At 50.6% G+C, this 13,238-nt stretch overlaps 1 protein-coding gene across 3 annotated transcripts in view; it reads left to right on the forward strand.

The window, feature by feature from the left end:
- Positions 1-1,395: 1,395 nt before the first annotated feature.
- The window catches only part of LPP (LIM domain containing preferred translocation partner in lipoma), a 281,558-nt gene continuing 269,715 nt past the window's right edge, over positions 1,396-13,238 (forward strand). Inside the window, exons 1-2 of one of the 3 annotated variants that reach the window (XM_083739588.1) lie at positions 1,396-1,573; positions 11,871-12,033. The gene's annotated coding sequence lies outside the window, so the exon portion shown is untranslated. Of the gene's footprint in view, positions 1,574-3,826; positions 3,926-11,870; positions 12,034-13,238 lie in introns of those variants that run through there. The other 2 variants (XM_083739587.1, XM_083739585.1) reach the window with 2 other exon arrangements.

Raw genomic sequence — 13,238 nt, forward strand, 5'->3', positions numbered from 1 at the left:
TATATGCCCTGCAGTCACTCCCAAGGCCTATCCGCAAGGCATGGAGGCCTGAGGTTCCCCACAAAGGGAGTCCTCCATCCCCAGCTGTTTGGTCCAAGCTTCTGACACCCGAGAGATATACTGCCACTAAATGTGGATGTTCCATTGAGCCATCATGTTTGCTTTGCAAGCTGGTCCAATCCATTTGAAAAGCCACCGGAGGCCGCTGTGGCTTCTCAGGGCAATGAGTAATAATAATAATAATAATAATTTATTATTTATACCCCGTCCATCTGGCTGGGTTTCCCCAGCCACTCTGCGTGGCTTCCAACAGAACACTAAAATACAATAACCTACTAAGCATTAAAAGCTTCCCTAAACAGGGCTGCCTTCAGATGTCTTCTAAAAGTCTGGTAGTTGTTCTCTTTGACATCTGGTGGGAGGGCATTCCACAGGGCGGGTGCCACCACCGAGAAGGCCCTCTGCCTGGTTCCCTGTAACTTGGCTTCTTGTAGCGAGGGAACTGCCATAAGGCCCTCGGCGCTGGATCTCAGTGTCTGGGCAGAACGATGGAGGTGGAGATGCACCTTCAGGTATACTGGACAGAGGCCATTTAGGATTTTAAAGGTCAGCACCAGCACTTTGAATTTTGCTCAGAAACATACTGGAAACCACTGTAGGTCTTTCAGGACCGGTGTTATATGGTCTTGGCAGTTGCCCCCAGTCACCAGTCTAGATGCTGCATTCTGGATTAGTTGTAGTTTCCAGGTTACCTTCAAAGTTAGCCCCACGTAGAGTGCATGGCAGTAGTCCAAGTGAGAGATAACCAAAGCATGCACCACTCTGGTGAGACAGTCTGCGGGCAGGGAGGGTCTCATCCTGCGTACCAGATGGAGCTGGTAAACAGCTGCCGCAGACACAGAATTGACCTGCGCCTCCATGAATAGATGTGAGTCCAAAATGACTCCCAGGCTGCGCACCTGGTCCTTCAGGTGCACAGTTGCCCCATTCAGGACCCGGGAGTCCCCCACACCCGATCACCCCCTGTACCCCAAGAATAGTACTTCTGTCTTGCCAGGATTCAACCTCAATCTGTTAGCCGCAATCCATCCTCCAACCGCCTCCAGACACTCGAACAGGAGCTCCACAAGGCAGTTATGCATGGGTCATTTTCAACCATAACATCTCTCTCTATCTGCTGAATTCCCTCGCGCTCTGGACAGAGCAGTCCAAGAATGCTGCTGCCTGCCTCTTTGGGCAGATCCCCTTGCCAGAGGGTTTCTGGCATTCCCCCTGCCTGTTTTCCTCCAGCGAGGTTGATTTGCCACGCTCATGCCTTACATGGTCAAAACAGCCTTCGGGGAAACATAGGAATTTTGGGTCCTGACGTCAGCCCCGCAGCCAGGGTTTTGGGTAAAGTGCAGAAGGAGGCTAGAAGGGGGTGGGGAGAGGAAAGGAAAGGGGGGAGGCATTAGCCTAAGAGCAGGAGCTCCAGGCACATTTCACATTCGCTTGGGGGGCAGACCTGGACGCCCCTCCCTCCCTCCCCTTCACTCCAGGGATTGATTTACCTGGAGGAAAGGAAGAAGGTCGGGTAAGGTGTGGTGCCAGAAGATGCTGGCGAGGTAGGATATTTTAAGGGGGCGGCGGCTAAGAACGGTGGGATGTAGTGATTCAGAGTGGAAAAGGAGAGGAAAAGGTGAAGGAGGCAGGCAGGGACGAGGAAGGAGAGGCGAAGATGGAGTGGTCCATGGCAGGTGAATGAATGAGAATGAGAGGCAGGGTGGTGTAGTGGTTAGAGGGTAGGACTAGGACCTGGGGGACCAGGGTTTGAATGCCCCCACCCTTGGGGTACCAGCCGCTGCCTCTCTCAGCACAGCCTACCTCGCAGGGAGACCCCTGCTGCTAGGCAATGCTTTGAACAGCTGCCGAGACGCAACATTTGATCATGTCCACAGTCCAGTGGTATTGCTTTAGTGGCAAAGCTGCAGAGGTCCCTGTCCCCAGGAAAATTACAATCTGAAGTGAGACAGCAGGCAGCCCAGTGCAGACGAGGGAAGCAAATGTTCAGAGGGGCGAATGAGTTTTGTTGTGTTCTGTTTCATTAGACGGGGATAAGGACCGGGGTGATGATGTGAAGGCTTCATGAGCCAGGCTTCACCGCATTTTTGTGCCAGTCGCTGCCTCTCAGCTCACCCTACCTCACAAGGTTGTTGTGGGGAGTAACTGAGGAGGGAGAGACCCACGGACACTACATTAAGCTCCTTGGAGAGGAAGATGAAGACATACCGTATTTTTCGCTCTATAAGACGCACCAGACCACAAGGCGCACCTAGTTTTTTGAGGAGGAAAACAAGAAAAAAAATATTCTGAATCTCAGAAGCCAGAACAGCAAGAGGGATCACTGCGCAGCGAAAGCAGCGATCCCTCTTGCTGTTCTGGCTTCTGGGTTAGCTGCGCAGCCTGCATTCGCTCCATAAGACACACACACATTTCCCTTTACTTTTTAGGAGGGAAAAAGTGAGTCTTATAGAGCAAAAAATACAGTAAATGCTATATAAACAATACTATGCATGCGACTCGGTCTCGATAGCTCAGCGTGGGGCTGATAACAGCAAGGTTACAGGTTGCTCCCCGTATGGGGCAGCTGCAATTCCAGTATTGCAGGGGGTTGGACTAGATGACCCTCAGGGTCCCTTCCAACTTGACAATTCTAGGATTCTATGAACTCAGTAAAAGCAGAATGTCATCTGGTCTCCGTTGTAAGCATTGCGCAAGCAAACCAGGATGGAGGTTGGCGACCGTGAGAACAGGGTGCTGGACTAGCAGGGCTGCTGGCCTGATCCAGCCAGGCTCTTCTTATGAGAAGGGAGGCCGCGGAAGAGGAAATCAGCAAAAGGAAACTGGGACAAAAGCAGAGCATGGCAAAAAGCAGGCTGGATTTTGAAAGCGGGGAAGAGAAGAAAGCAGGGAGCAGCAGGAGAGAGAGAGAACAGGGCAGCACACCGCCATAACTCAGGCATGGGCTAGCTAAGTAGAACCTCCATGCATAGGCACAGTCTACCTGCCAGAGTCCCAGAAGGCTGGGAGTGGTGTGGTCTTCAATAGACTAGAGGCACCTGGCTCCCAACGACCTTGGGAAGTGCAAGGCTTGGGTGGGGTGACCCCTTCTTTAGTCCTACCCGGCAGGGCTCATTGCGGGGTGCAATGGGGCTGGACTGAGTGCAGAAGGCCGAGGGAGCAGTAACACCCCCCCCCACACACAAAAGAGGCTCTGTTCTTTGTAACAGGCAGGAATGCGAAGGGCGAAGCCTCTGCTTGATGCGAGCCTGCCTTTTTCTCCCCAGGGGAAGTAAAAGTGGCAGGCGAAGTGGGGCGAGGAGCTGGGTTGGGGGCTGGGGTCAGGCGCCCCCCTTCCCCCTCGGCCCCAGCTTGCAGGGAGAAATGGGGCCGGGGTTCGCAGGAGGAGGCAGCAGAACACCCGCCCCCCCCCCCAGGCCCTTTCCAGAAGCTCTGTTCAGCGGCTTCAACCACGCTGGCATCTCCAGCGACCTGGTTGAAACCCCGGAGATGTAGTGCGGGGAATATTGAGCTGCATGCAGCTTCCTTCGTTGCAACAGGCAGGAATCCCACCGGTCGAGCTTCCCCCGGCGCCGGGGCGGCGGGAATAGGGACCGCGGAGGCTGCATCCCTCCATCCTTCCAGCCTCCTCCTGCGCTCGGCGGCGGCGGCGGCGGGCGGAGCGAAGCGTCCGCAGGGCGGAGGCTGCTGTGCCGTCCGGGCTGCGCTGGGCTGGCTCGTCCGCCGGCTCCTCCTCCTCCTCCTCCTCCGCTGCTCCGCCGCCGCCTCCTCCTCCTCCGCCGCCGCCCGAGGCTCCCTCCCCGGGCCTGGCGCCGTCCGCTGCCCGCCCGCCCGCCCGCGCAACGCTCCGCTCCGCCCGGCGCAGGTACGCCAAGCTGCCGCGCCTCGCGGGCGCCGCCATCGCCGTCGAGGGCGCAGCAGAGCCCGCTTGGGCTGCTCCCCCTGCGGGGCCGCGGACGCGGGTGGGGGGGGGAGGGAAGGGGTGGGGTGGGGGTTCCCGGAGGCCCCAGCTGTGCGCCCCCTCCCACTTTCTCCTCTCTCCGTCTGCGTGGGGATTTTGGGGAGGGGGAAAGCTTGGGCGCTCCACCCCCCGGAAGGAGGATCCGGGAGGGGGAGTAAAGGGAGTTGGGGGGAGGGAGGGAGGAAACATGGGGCACCGCCCCCAAGGAGGATCTGGGAGGGGGGTTTAAGAGAGTGGGGGGGGGGTCTTGGGGCAGACGCCCCCCCTAAAATGAAGATCTAGGAGGAGTTAGCGGAGTTGTTTTGGGGAGGGACTTTGGACACCTCCAAGGAGAATCTGGGGACGGAAGGGAGTTGCTTGGGGGAAGATATGGGGCAGCCAGGGGGATTTGGGAGGGGGTGTGGTGTTAAGGGAATGCAGGAGGGGACCTGGGACAGCCCCCCCATAAGGAGGATGTGGGAGGGGGAATTAAGGAAATTGGGAGAGATTTAGGGGAGTCCCTCCTCAAAGGAGGAAGAAGGAAGGTGAGTTAAGAGAGGAAATATGGGCACTGGGAGTTAAGGTGCTGAGGGGTTGTCTGCCCTTTTGGGGTCCGGGGAGGGGGCGCCCAGAGAGTCATGGGGGGCTGCGGTGGCTGCTGACCCCCTCTGCAAGAAAATGTGGGCTCCTGGCTCAAGGAAATGACCTAGCTTTGTGGCTGAGCGCTTGGCTTTTTCAACTTTCAACAATGAAAGATGCTGAAAAGTTTTATCGTGACATATATTGTTGCAACGTGTGTTATAAAAGTTGCCATGTCAGTTGTTTTATTTTGTTTGTTTGTTATTGTTATTATTTAGCATTACCCGGCATTTTCAGAAGGCAAAATTAAAATTCTCTGGTCCCCCCCCCCCCAAAGCAGCTGATGTGCTTCTTCATCAGACAAGCTAAATGTTGCCTGGTTGCAAAAATAACAGCAGAGTTGAGTTCATCCCACCCAAAAATGTATTTTAAAGAAATTGGCAAAAGTTAAGTTTAATCCCCTAAACATGATACGCCTTGAGTGATGAAGGCCCAGGTTGGACTGGGAAAGACCCCTAGATTGCAACCCTTATTTATTCCTAGAATTATAGAACTCTATGATTCTATGAGTTGGAAGGGACCCCGGGGGTCATCCATTCTGACCCCCCTGCACTGCAGGAATCTCAGCTCAAGCATCCATGACAGATGTCCGCCCAATCTCTGCATAAAAACATACAAGGAAGGAGAGTCCACCATGTCCCAAGGGAGACGGTTCCACTGCCCGACAGTTCTTACTGTCAGAAAGTTCTTCTGAATGTTTAATCGGAATATCCTTTATTGTAACTTGAAGCCATGGGTTCGAGTCCTACCTTTCCAGAGCAGGAAAATACAAGCCTGCTGCCTCTTCCATGCGACAGCCCTTGAGATATTTGATTTGTATACCGCCCTTTTATCCAAAGATGTACAACATGAAGAACATAAATTTATGGATCATCATCATAAAAACTGTAGAATTGTAGAACTCCCTTCAGTGCAGGAATATTTCTCTGTGGGGATTGAACCCACAACCTTGACATGATCAGCCCCACAATGGAGCTAACTTCCTTGCAAATAATAATAATAATAATTATTGTCCAAATAATAATTAACTGTCCAAACCTCTTGAGATGGGGGAGGGCATAGAGAAGGGCCACTGATGACAAGCGCAGGGTCCAGGTTGGTTCGTATGGGGAGAGGCAGCCCTTGAGATATTGTGGTCCTGAGTTCTGTAAGGCTTTATAGGCCAGCACTGGAAAATAACCAAATAGCCGGAAAATATTATTATCATGGCCGTGAAGGTTATTGTGATTATTGGGTCATGCGTTCAGAATAGATGATGCTGAACTTGCTAGGCCCGCGGAGCTCTGGCTCAGCCAAAGCGGCAGGACATCTGCTTGGCTTGCAGAAGATTCGTTCCCCGCTGGAATCTCCAGGTTGGGCTGAGAGAAAGGCTCTGCCTGAAATAATAATAATAATAATAATAATAATAATAATAATAATAATAATAATAATACTACAGTGGTACCTCAGGTTACACACGCTTCAGGTTACATATGCTTCAGGTTACAGACTCCGCTAACCCAGAAATAGTGCTTCAGGTTAAGAACAGAAATCGTGCTCCGGCGGCACGGCAGCAGCAGGAGGCCCCATTAGCTAAAGTGGTGCTTCAGGTTAAGAACAGTTTCAGGTTATGTACGGACCTCCGGAACGAATTAAGTACTTAACCCGAGGTACCAGTGTAATAATGATGATGATGATGATGATGATATTAATATATTATTATTATTATTATTATTATTATTATTATTATTATTATTATTATTATACCCTGCCCATCTGGCTGGGTTTCCCCAGCCACTCTGGGTGGCTTCCAACAGAATATAACATACAATAGTCTATTAAACATTAAAAGCTTCAGATGTCTTCTAAAAGTCAGATAGTTGTTTATTTCTTTGACATCTGGTGGGAGGGCGTTCCACAGGGCAGGTGCCACCACCGAGAAGGCCCTCTGCCTGGTTCCCTGTAACTTGGCTTCTCGCAATGAGGGAACAGCCAGAAGGCCCTTGGACCTGGCCTCAGTGTCCGGGCTGAACGATGCGAGTGGAGATGCTCCTTCAGGTCTACTGGACCGAGGCCGTTTAGGACTGATGCTGCCCGCCAGTGTAGACAATAGTAAGCTGGGTGAACTGATGGTTTGAGGCAGCTTCGTAGGCTATCCTCACCTGCGCAGTCAGGAGCAGAAACTGCCTTTCTCCTGGTCGCTGGGAGCGAATTGCAAAAAGGCTTGTGTTCATAAAAAGGCCTTCCTTTGCCTTCTCCTCTTCCCAGGCCTCAGTGGGTCGTGTTGGAGAAATGGGCCTGTGATAGCTCAGTTGGTAGAGCACAAGACTCTTAACCTCAGGTTCGTGGGTTTGAGCCCCACGTTGGGTAAAAGATCTCTGCACTGCACGGGGTTGGACTAGATGACCCCTGTGGCCCCTTCCAGCTCTTCATTTCTGCGATTTCTATGAACATGTGGCTGAACATTTCCCTTTCTTCATTTAAGAAATCGTATGTGCCACTGAATTGATGAAAGCCTCCAAGCAGTTGCTTTGCCTGTTCCGATTTATTGCGTCTCTATCCCGCCTTTTTGTCCAAGGAGCTCAAGGCAAACATACGTATTTCCCCCACAAACAACAACCCTGTGAGGTAGGAGGGCTGAGGGCTGAGAGAAGGCCGTGACCGGTCTCCCACCTAGTGTACTTCTTGGCTGAGTGGGGATTTGAACCCGGGTCTCAGCCTGACAACTGCAGCACACTGCCATCCGCTTTACACAGGAGGATACAAAATATTTGTTAAACACTCCAACCCCAAACGTTGTCAAAAAAGAGGAGGTGTCAAAATAAATAAATATTGAAATATAAACCTGGTCAGCAGCTTAGGGAAAAAAATGCATGTACTGTAACAGAATGGCATGTTAAAGTTATGTGTTTAGGTTAGCTTGCCTAAATTAAATACATAAATACATAAATAGATAAATTATTTTGTCTGGCACTGAAAAATCTGCACATGTGTGTAGCAATCTTTCAGCTGGGAATCTTTCACTCTTTGCCGCAACCACAGAAACAGGAATTTTAGCATTGGAAAGGGATCCCCAGGTGTCATCTAGCCCAACCCGCTTGTGAGGCAGCCACAACTTAAGCTCATATCTGGTTAAAGGGTGTGATTGTGTGTGTGTGTGTGATATTGCCCCTATCTGAGTTTAAAAGGGGATTTTTTTCCTGCATAGACTTAGGACCTCCAGGGCTCAAGAGACCTGCTTTTTGGGGTTTGTGGTGTGCTACCCAAGACTGCGTAGCCGCAAAGGGAGGAGTTTGCAAGGAGCTTGGTTGGGGCATCAGTTGTGGTGACCCCAGATGTAGAGTTTGAAAGGTGCAGAAATCCTCGTGAGGCCTGTGCAGGCCTGGCTTATGGATGACACCAGGTGTGCCGAGTGCAGGTGGGCGATGCTTTTTGTAGGGTGGTGGTGTGTGTGCAAAGGAAAGGTTGTGGGCTCTCCATCTATTTGTGGCTGGAGAAGGACAACGGTTTGGTTTTTTCCATCTCCTGTGGCGATCTCTCTCATTTTGACTGTGCCACCGTCTTTCCCGGCCGACCAGTTTGGTGGCTTCTAACTTTGCAAAAAAACCTCCGAAGTCTGTTTAGCAGAGATGAAGGAGGGATGAGTGTGTGAACCGCGTCTAGCGATGCTTCAAGTCAAGCCACTTATTCCCCCAAAATCTCTCTGCAGCCCTTACGGCCGCTGGTGTGTGTATTGATTTGACACATCCAAAACACCCGGATGAGCCTCTGTTCAACCTGTTGAACGGTTCAGCTTGCCCCACTTGGAAACTGGGACTAGTAACTTTGCCAGCTGGAAATTGTGTCTGTCGAAGTGGCTGAGTCAGCAAGAGGCTATCTATGTGCAAATTGATGCCAGGGATGTGCAAACGTGACAAAAATGCGCAGGTCTATGACACATCGATGTGAAAGTGTGTGTGTGTGTGTGAGAGAGAGAGAAATCTCTGTTTTGAAATGCTGATCTCCTGATTGTTGTGGCAGGCTGATGCCCTAGTTCATTTGGTTTGCAAAATAATCTTATGGCACAACATCTCTCCATGTCAATAAAAAAATGTGCTTGTTTTGTGTGCCTGTTAACTATATGGGGTGTGTGTGTCGGGGCTGGGGAAGGCAGGTAGAAGGTTGCAGGTTCAAGCCCCAGTGGCATCTACGGACGACTCAGTGTGGCATCTGCTGCGACTCAGTGTGGACAATCCTGCGGTCAACTTGAGCACAGCACCCTGATCTCACAGTGGCCAACCCATTGCCTTGTGTTTTCTCCCGCTCTGGACTGTAGGACTCGAACCCATGGCTTCAAGTTACAAGAAAGGAGATTCCAATTCAACATCCGTAAAAAAAAACTTTCTGACAGTAAGAGCTATTTGGCTGTGGAACGGTCTCCCTCAGGAGGTGGTGAACTCTCCTTCCTTGGAGGTTTTTAAGCAGAGTTTGGATGGCCATCTGTCATTGTTTTTTTTTAGCTGAGAATCCTGCATTGCAGGGGGTTGGGCTGGATGACCTTTGGGGTCCCTCCCAACTCCTAAGATTCTTCTGCAGGCAGGACCCAAGTATGATAGTGCACACCCAGTGAGTGTTTCATTGCCGTCGTCAAATTTATTGCTCTCCTTTCACCAGGAGGTGAACCATAAGCGGTAAACCGAGGACAAACCTTGGATACGAACTCATGGCTCCTCTGGAGTCAGACAAACCATAACTCCGGGTTCAGGCGCAATGCTGCGGTAAACCATGGCTTAGCTCTGGTTGGTCTGACAGTTGCACAACCAGGTGAGGGGTTAAGTGGCTGTGATTTTTCCTGTGAATACCTATAATCAAATCATTTATGGCAATCTTTGCAGCCATTTCAGCACATGGGTGAAGACACCTCGTGTTCACACAGGCTTTTACGTTTCACAGTCTACAGGTTTCCCCCCCTTTTTTTATTTAACATTTTTTAAATAGTTTCAGAGTCATAGAATTGTAGAGTTGGAAGGGAGCTAAAGTGTTACCTTGTCCAACCCCTTTGCAGTTCAAGAAAGCACAGGTAACTACATCTGCATGCTCGCACATTCATGGTTAGTCATGGTTTGGCTTAGCCTTAGGGTTATTGCATAGAACACATTATTATTATTACTTTTTTATTTCTACACCTCTTTATATATATATATATATTTTAAAAACCTCAAAGCTGTTTACAACCTACATTAAAGTATCAAATAAAACAACCCCAGATAAAACATCACTGAAGAAAGTCAAAGTTAAAATGCACATACAGCATAATTAGCAAGAGAATATTTTATTATCATAAGCACAGAACGTATCTGCTGCTGAGGCTGCCTATCTGGTGGTGGTTCATGGTGGCGGTGGAAAGTCAGGCTCGATGACCTGGGTCTGCACTAAGAGGAAGCCAAGATGTTCTCTGGCTTTTTCAACAGTGGCAGCTTTTGTAGCTGGAGTCAGTCCGGGCTTCACCCTCCCAGGCCAGGTGGAAAATAGCCTGCAAGGCAGGGAGCAGATCTTCCAGGACTCCCAGCCAAAAGAGCTTGCCATCTGTACCAGAGGAATGGACTGAATTGTGTTTGGTGGGGAAAGCCTCCTTGATCTCCCTCGGTGGCCCCAGGGCTTATTCCTAGTTCCCTCAGGGAGAGGTGGCGCATGTTTTGCATGATGCAGCGCAAAACGCCAAAAGGAGGAACAGTCCTTTCAGGTGGTTTCCCATCGCCTGCTCTGCTTCTCCAGAAGGGAGTGGCAGATTTTCCCAGCTAGATGAGTCTTCTCCTAATTTTATTTTTGATTTGTGCTCTGTTTGAGCTGCCAAACCTTGTTCCCTTGCTCCTTTGTGGCTCAGTTGGCATCTCTGCTCTCTCTCGGGGGCTTTTCCCAGTGAGTGGAAGGTGCTGATACGTGGCAAACTCAGCCGACCATTACTACATTTCCAACATGAGATTGTCTCTGGCTGTGTAAAATGAGTCGGATGAATCTTTGCAGAAGCTCCTCCCAAATATAGTTTGCTGGGATTTTGGGATTAGTATCCCCCTGGTAAAAGCTAAAGGTAAAGGGACCCCTGACCATTAGGTCCAGTCATGACCGACTCTGGGGTTGCGGCGCTCATCTCGCTTTATTGGCCGAGGGAACCGGCGTACAGCTTCCGGGTCACGTGGCCAGCAGGACTAAGCCACTTCTGGCGAACCAGAGCAGCAGTTGGCGGTTCGAATCCCCGCGACGGGGTGAGCTTCCGCTGCTCGGTCCCAGCTCCTGCCAACCTAGCAGTTCGAAAGCACGTTCAAGTAGAAGTAGATAAATAGGTACCGCTCTGGTGGGAAGGTAAACAGTGTTTCCATGCGCTGCTCTGGTTCATTATTGTTCCACAAGATGTGTATTTTTTAAAGGGCCAGAGCAAATAGCGAGACCCAGTTTTACAGCTGTGAAACAGTATAGCAGGTGCTGCTAAGTTGTGTTAATTAAGTTGTGTCAGCAATTGGGTATAGTATATAAAGAGCAGCAGCTAGCTCTCTCAGTACCCTGGTGGATGGGTTGGGTCTTGCTTGTTGAGATATTTAGTGTAAAAGGAGTTTTTGTTTTTGTTATTAAAACCTTGATAAAGTTATTTTTGAGTTCCTTGTAATGCGTGGTCTCCCCAGCAAGCTTTCTGCAGCGCAACTAAACTGCAAATAGCCAAGAGGCAACCCCCTGTTTTAGGGGCTACTGATATGTGCACAATAGCTCACAGCACCGATCCTAGAAGTAACCTGGAAATGTCATAAAAGGTGTTTCTAAAAGGGCAAAGCGGGGGAGGGATGGGGTGGCACGGGGTGCTTTCAGACTGTTTCAGTTGCCTGCGATTTCACACAGGCTCGCAATGACCCGGAATGCAACCTGCAAGCAAATCAGGGGTTGCCTGTATATTAGGCATAACTGGGCATACCACAAAATATATGTATCAGCAGAAATCCACATTCTCAGCGGTACTCACTTTCGAGTAGATTTGTGCAGGACCAATGCAATGAACGTACTTACGCATGAGCAAACCCTTCCAGGCTCTGAGACACCAGCTTCTTGGTGCTAAGGATTGCAGTCTGAATTAAAGGTACAAACGATACAGGAGATGAAAATAATGAAGGCCCAGTGGTTTCCCCGAGGCATCTTGTGTCTGGGCAAGCGCCTAGTCCCTTTCCTAAGGTGCAGGATAGAGGACCAAAGATCTGATTCTCGCTCTGTCGCTTGTGGTTGCCTTTAGACCGAATGCTCTGGCAGAAGACCCTGGCACATGGACCTACCTGAATTGCCAGCAGGGCACTGAAGGTCTCAAGGAGGAGGACGAGGGATCTTGCCAACTTTCTTACGGTTTACGAAAGCCCCCTCAGCTCGTCAATTGGTGCTGGCTCTCTCAAGGCCACCAGGTGAGTGGCTTGATCTCTGAAGGTTTTGTGATTTACAAATACTGGGTTGTGCTAGGCACAGACAGGACAGGTAGATGTGTTGGCTCAAGAAAAACGCCAGATCCATCATCAGGCGAGGCTTTAATTAGACCTGCCAAATGTCACACAATAGCATTTCAACACTGTTTTTAACACTTTTCCGAGCTCTTAAGGCTAGAACCCGTGGACTTCCAGAAAAGCTGAATGTTGGAAGGTTCGGGACCAGGGCCAGATTTAGGTTTGATGAGATCCTAAGCTACTGAAGGTCATGGGGCCCTTTATATGTCCAGCTATCCTTTGCCAAAAAAGGGACGCAGGTGGCGCTGTGGGTTAAAGCCTCAGCCCCTAGGGCTTGCCGATCGAAAGGTCGGCGGTTCGAATCCCTGCGGCGGGGTGCGCTCCCGCTGCTCGGTCCCAGCGCCTGCCAACCTAGCAGTTCGAAAGCACCTGCGGGTGCAAGTAGATAAATAGGGACCGCTTACCAGCGGGAAGGTAAACGGCGTTTCCGTGTGTGGCTCTGGCTCACCAGAGCAGCGATGTCACGCTGGCCACGTGACCCGGAAGTGTCTCCGGACAGCGCTGGCCCCTGGCCTCTTGAGTGAGATGGGCGCACAACCCCAGAGTCTGTCAAGACTGGCCCGTACGGGCAGGGGTACCTTTACCTTTACCTTTTATCCTTTGCCAACAACAAATTGTCCCTGTTTCTTGTGTTGAATATATTATATATATATATGCTATATGGTAATTTATGGACCTCATAGGTATCTCAAGCCATTTGCACATGTTGCCCTGCAACCAGTCCATGCAGAATGTAGGCACCCTATATATTGTTGTTGTTTAGTTGTGTCCGCCTCTTCGTGATCCCCTTGACCAGAGCACACCAGGCACTCCTGTCTTCCACTGCCTCCCGCAGTTTGGTCAAACTCATGTTTGTAGCTTCGAGAACACTGTCCTACCATCTCGTCCTCAGCCGTCCCCTTCTCCTTGTGCCCTCCATCTTTCCCAACATCAGGGTCTTCTCCTGGGAGTCTTCTCTTCTCTTGAGGTGGCCAAAGTCTTGGAGCCTCAGCTTCAGGATCTGTCCTTCCAGTGAGCACCCTATATATAGAAAGGAGCAAACCAGTGATATTTGAGGGAGCAGGCTAGCAGGCGGGGCCCATGACTCACATCATAGGAGCCAACACAAC

The sequence above is a fragment of the Podarcis gaigeae genome (assembly GCF_964106915.1).
Source record: "Podarcis gaigeae genome assembly, chromosome: 5".
NCBI lineage: Eukaryota > Metazoa > Chordata > Lepidosauria > Squamata > Lacertidae > Podarcis > Podarcis gaigeae.